We start from the raw sequence: 6,030 nt of genomic DNA on the forward strand, positions 1-6,030 counted from the left end.
ATGCCTCATGAAAGTTTAACCCAAGAACTGGTTCGAAAACTCTTATATGGCGTGAGTTGCAAATGTGGCCTCGCTTCATGCAGGTCTGAGCCCCTGGCATAACAACTAACCTTGATGCTCGAGGCGCTAAGGAAACATAGAAGTAGCACGCTGCTGGTGGCTCAAAAGCAGTACCCTCAAAGCCAGTGCCACATCTTTTGCCACTTGCATTTGAAAATGACTCTCAATAATAGATATCTCAACTCATATTGATGAAGAACATAGTGAAATGTGATACTTGGTGTGAATTGCAAAATCTCATGAACCACCGAGTCTTTGAACGGAAGTTGCTCCTAAAGTCATTAGGTCGAGGGCACGTCTACTTGGTTGTCACACAACATTGCCATTACGTGAAACCGCATGAAGGGGAAGGTGGCCTCCCGAGAGCCCTACCTCCCAAGAGCCCTGACTCCCAAAAGACTGAAAGTCACCCTTCAACGACAGCCGCCAGGGTCAAAGGTGGATGAGATGTTAATTGAGGCCACACATGCAAGCATCATCCCCCAAGTTGGGTCGTCAGATTGGTGTCCCTAAATGCAACCCTAGGTCAGGCGGGGTACCTGCTGAGTTTAAGCATATCAATAAGTGGAGAAAAAGAAACTAATAAGAATTCCCTTAGTAATGGTGAGCGAATTGGGAAAAGCCTACCATGAGAATCAATCACCCTCGGCGTCAGAATTGTAGTTTGGAGAAGCGTCCTTAGCAGTGGACTGAGCCCAACTCCCCTGGAAGGAGGCGCCAGAGAGAGTGAGAGCCCCATTGTGCTCAGACCCTGTTGTACCACGAGGCACTGTCAGTGAGCTGGGTTGTTTAGGAATGCTACCCTAATCAGGCGATAAATTTTGTTTAAGGCTAAATACTGGTAAGAGACTGATAATAAACAACACTCAAAATTGAACGTGATGCTCGGCCGTTTGTGTTTGTGTGTTCAAGGGTTCGTTGGTGGGTCGTTTGGAGGGTATTTAGCATACGCATGGTCCCTTGGCTTCTTCTAGTGAACCCTTTTATTAATGGTTAGTTTTCTTTTAGGGGCTCGTCGGTTATTATTGAGGGGCCACAAATATCATTTTAGAAAGATTTGGTTTGCCCTCTCCCCTTTTGAAGGGGGGTTGCCAAATCGCCACCCCCTCTTTCCACTCGCCTTTCACGTGCGAGATCCCTTGATCGTGCTGGTGAACAAGCTTGCTTTGTAGGCATTTGCCTAGGATTGGTTGGTAAGAAAGAGTGAAGGATGGGCATGCCTCGATTTATAAGGGAAATGATGGGCCTTTTTCATATTTGATTCCCATTATACACATGCGAACAGGCATGAGGGTTGGCATTTCATGGGCCTCCTCCGATTGCTTGGTATGAGGCAAGTCCTGATGGGATTCTTTATCGGGGGGCACTTCATGGAACTTGCATGCTTGGGTTTCTCCTATCCCAAGCGAGTCTCAGAGATGCATGCCTGGGCATCTTCCTCAGTCTGCTTAGTAGCTTTTAGCGCAATAGGGTTTCTCGCCCTGTGCACAATGCATGGCTGGTGGCCCCGTTCCCTATTGAGTTCGGATAATCCACTCACATGCTAGCAGGCAATCAAGCGGTGCGTCCTCCCGACTATGATATGTCACATAGGGCCCACCCCTCGTGTTGCTTGATAAGCTTGCGTGGGGGCAGATTGCCGCACACGGTGGTGTATGGGGGTGCACGAGGGGTTAGTGTTTTTGATAGTGGCAGATGATCTTGTTGCCTCAGATTTTTGTGGAAGGAACTAGAATTTAGATCTTTATATTTTGATATAGATGTACCACCTGCTGTCAATGTTAACGAAACATTGATTTGGTATCTAAAAGGAGGTCATTTTCCTAGGCTAGTTTCTTTCGATATAGCCACAGAAGTGTTTACATCTAGGCTATTTTCAAGTGAACACGGTAATTATCCAATTGGAATTGGTCTGTATGAGAACAAACTTGAAGGTTACTATGTGATTGATGAGATATCTGGATCTCATTTCATGGGTGTAGGTGTAGGTGTAGGGGTGGTGGAGGAGGTTGCTAGTGAATCTGGGAAGACTATCAGGCTATTTAGAAATATAAGGTTGGACGGGTGTCACCTTCTATTCTCCCCATATGTAGATAGGGGAATGAAATAGTCTACCGTGAGTACGATAGATGGGGAAATGATGTTTTCTACTTGCTGAATCTCAATACTAGTGAAAGGAGAAAGCTTAACACTTCAGCTAATTGTGTCATGTGTCATATCTTCAAGTACGAGCATAGCCTTGTCCCTATGTGGAGCGCCTAGGTTGAATAGCCTTGTTCTAAAATAGAATATCATCTCTACATTTCAAATTTCTTTTGTCTCTAATTTTGGTAGAAGTTAATCCACAAAACTTTTTATCGTTTTGGTTTTATCTATTTGTAATCCTTGATGTTCCTGTGAGAGGGAAAAAGTGTACAAGAGATTTTTATTCTCTCCTCAAATTTTTATTGCATCACCCAGTCATTGCCCATGCGTATTTTTGAGGGCATGTACAAATAGCTTACACAGTGCATTACTTGCAAAATTTGAAGTTACTCAGCCACGTGCATGTACAGCTTTACATGACAATTTAGTAGAAAACTTGTCCAAACCTGGTATGTCCAGACCTGCCACGAGCAAGTCCTGGCACGACTAGGCCTGCCAAGTGCACGTCCAGATTTGCCACGGGCAAGTCCTGGCAATGTGAAAAAGTCTTACCTATACCTAGAAAGTCCTCGTAGTGTTTCATGATTAGCCAAATAGGGAGCGTGCGGGTGCCGAGGCAAGCCGTGACGGTGCATGCTGCCAACTATAATTATGGTGATGACATTACCTTGGGCATGTTAGCAGCACGGGCTTAGGTCACCGCCGCAATCCACATCGGTCCACGTCTCGAGTTGATCGGTGGACGGGATTGCGCCGTTCCACATCCGACCGGGACGCATCCCCATTCCCCATCGACTTCCTTCTCAACAATTTCAAGCACTCTTTAACTCTTTTCAAAGTCCTCATCTTTCCCTCGCAGTGCTTGTTTGATATCAGTCTCTCGCAGTATTTAGCCTTCGATAGTATTTACCGCCCGATTGGGGCTGCATTCCTAAACAACCCGACTCGCCAACAGTGCCACATGGTACAATAAGGTCCAAGCATGACGGGTCTCTCACCTACTCTAACGCCCCTTTCTAAGGGACTTGGGCCTTGTTCGCCGCTGAGGATGCTTCTCCAAACTATAATTTAGATCTCAAGGGCAACCAATTCTCATGGTGTGCTTTTCTCAGTTCGCTCACCAAGTGTTGGATTGTTCACCCATAAATAGGGAACGTGAGCTGGGTTTAGACCGTTATGAGACAGGTTAGTTTTACCCTACTAATGATAGTATGGCAATAGTTATTCAACGTAGTGCGAGAGGAACTATTGATTCGCACAATTAGTCATCGCGCTTGGTTGAAAAGCTAGTGGCGTGAAGCTACCGTGCATTAGATTATGACTGAACGCCTCTAAGTCAGAATCCGAGCTAGAAGCAATACATGTGTTCGCCGTCTGTTTGCCAACCAGTAATAGGGGCCCCGGCCCCCAAAGGCACGTGTCATTGGCGACACCCTTATGGCGGATGAGTCGCAAGGGATGCCTTAAAGAAATTCCCATCAAGCGGCGGGTAGAATCCTTTGCAGACGACTTAGATACGGGATTGGGTACTGTAAGTGGCATAATGGCCTTGCTACCACAATCCACTAAGATTCATCTTAAGTTATTTCAATTTGTCCTTCCCACCTTCTACATCTAGAAATGGGCCGAAGGTTATGGCATGCCTGCAGTGCGTGCCGGTAAAGACTCAAGGAAGATTGTTGAAGTTGTTGGCGACCTTGGGTAAAGCCTGTGGCATGTGATAGAGCATTGTGGCAAGTCTTGGTGAAGCATTGGTAGGGATGGGGCAAGTGTTAGCAACCTCGGGCAAAATCCTGTGGCAATCGATGGAGCATTGTGGCAAGTATTAGTGAGAGGTCTGCACGGTTTGAGCAAAGTGTTGGAAAACCTTGGGCAATGCCTGTAGCAAGTAATGCAGTGTTGTGACAACTATTGGTAAAGTTCTGGCATGGTCGAGGCATAGGTTGGCAACCCCAGGTAAAGGATATGACAAGTGTTTGCCAAGGTCCGAACCTCCCATGAGCAAAGTCAGGATAGGCTCGAGGCAAGTCCTAGCAAGGAGGTGCAAGGTCTAACATGTCCCGACAAGCCCTTGTCACGTCCAGGCATGTCCAAGGTAAGTCCTGGCAAATTCAAGCGAGTCTTGGTATGTCCAGGCATATCCAGGGCAAGTCATGGAATGCCTAAGGCAAGTCCTAGCACATCTAGACCTGCCATAAGCAAGTCCTAGCATGTCCAAACCTGCCACGGGCACGTCTCGACATGTCCTGGCACGTCCAGACCTGCCTAGGGCATGTCCTGGTACATCCAAACTTGCCACGAGCAAGTCCAGGCACATATAGTGCAAGTCCTAGCACATCTAGCCCTGCTAAAGGCAAGTCTTGACAGTGCAAAAAAAGGCCCTACCCCTACCAAAATGAAATCTACCTATTACATTTGTGATTTATAATGTGATGGTGTTTCTTGCACGTGCTCAATGTATAGTTGGTGCCCTAGTTCCCTATATAGTTTGATTAATCCACTCACATGCTGGCAGGCAAGTAAGTGGTGCGTCCTCCCGACTATGATATGTCGCACAGGGCCCACCCCTCGTTGATTGATAAGCTTGCATGGGGGTGGATTGTCGTGCGTGGTAGTGTCCAAAGGCTGCAAAAGGGGCTAATATTTTTTTTATCATGGCAAATGATCTTATTACCTCAGCTTTGACAGTTTCCTCAGACGTCCTGGCTTGATGTGTTGCTCACGCGTAGCGGTGCAGGACTAATACATGCAACAAACCCTAACTTCTGGAAGGGATGCATTCATTGGATAAAAGCCTAATGCAGGCTCTGCCCATTGCTAAGATGAGTCATGATAAATTGACGGATTATGTGACCCGGGTGCCGGCGATGCATCTTTTAAATGTCAGCCCTATTAACACGAAGCTTGCACACATGGAAAAATCCCAAGTTACATGTTCTTCTTTGGCTTACATGTACACACATAGCAAATCCAAGTAGTAAGAGCTCTTAGTAAGAGTCTACAGAAGGCACCCACATATAAAAATATTAATTTATAGTTTAAAACTACTATATAATTACCCTAAAACTATTATAAGGTTATCCTAAAGTTATTTGGGACCTTAAAACTACACCAAAGCACCTAAAATATTCTTTTAAGTTCACACCCTTTTTTTAATATTGGCTAGTTTCACTATATTTATATATCTAATAATTTTTGTATGATTCAAAAGAATTAATTTAAAGTTTTTATTAATCTCAAACGTTTATTTTAAATCTCAAACTTTACTCTAAGAGTCCTCAAACCTTATAAGAAATTTATATCTAAAAATTACGCTTTCTAAAAACTCAAAATAGATCTATAGATATTTTTAAATATATCACAATTACATTATTTTATAAATCTTCCAAGCACCTTTAAAATATATGATTATATTAGTTCTAACCTTTGTCACTACCTCAAGCACCTTGTCACAACTATGTTTAGATAGAAGAGAACCTACAAGGTTGTGGAGTTTGTAGAGACCTGCAGGATAATGGAGAGAATTCCAATATATTCACGAAGGATCCAGCATGTTCTAGAAGCATCTAGAATATTCTAGAATTATTTAGAGAAATCTAGAAAGATGTAGAAGTTTCTAGAATGTTCTAGAAACTTATGGAGGAATGTGGAGATGTATAGAATATTCTAAGATATTTTAGGATGTTCTAGAATATTCTACACATATCTTGAAGGTTAGTCTTTGAAAACATCCTTGTAAATATTTATATATTTATTGTAGATATTTTTATAGAATACTCTAAATGATGAATGTAAACTATAGGATTGGATTGATTTCTACCATCT

General features: G+C 43.8%; 1 pseudogene; it reads left to right on the plus strand.

Annotated features, from left to right (window-relative positions):
* Window positions 1-218: 218 nt before the first annotated feature.
* On the plus strand, window positions 219-372 carry LOC129316972 (5.8S ribosomal RNA; annotated as a pseudogene).
* The last annotated feature ends 5,658 nt before the right edge of the window (window positions 373-6,030 follow it).

This window comes from Prosopis cineraria, unplaced genomic scaffold (genome assembly GCF_029017545.1).
Source record: "Prosopis cineraria cultivar Desert tree isolate PC_DT_omini unplaced genomic scaffold, ASM2901754v1 PC7, whole genome shotgun sequence".
NCBI classification, from domain to species: Eukaryota; Viridiplantae; Streptophyta; class Magnoliopsida; order Fabales; family Fabaceae; genus Prosopis; species Prosopis cineraria.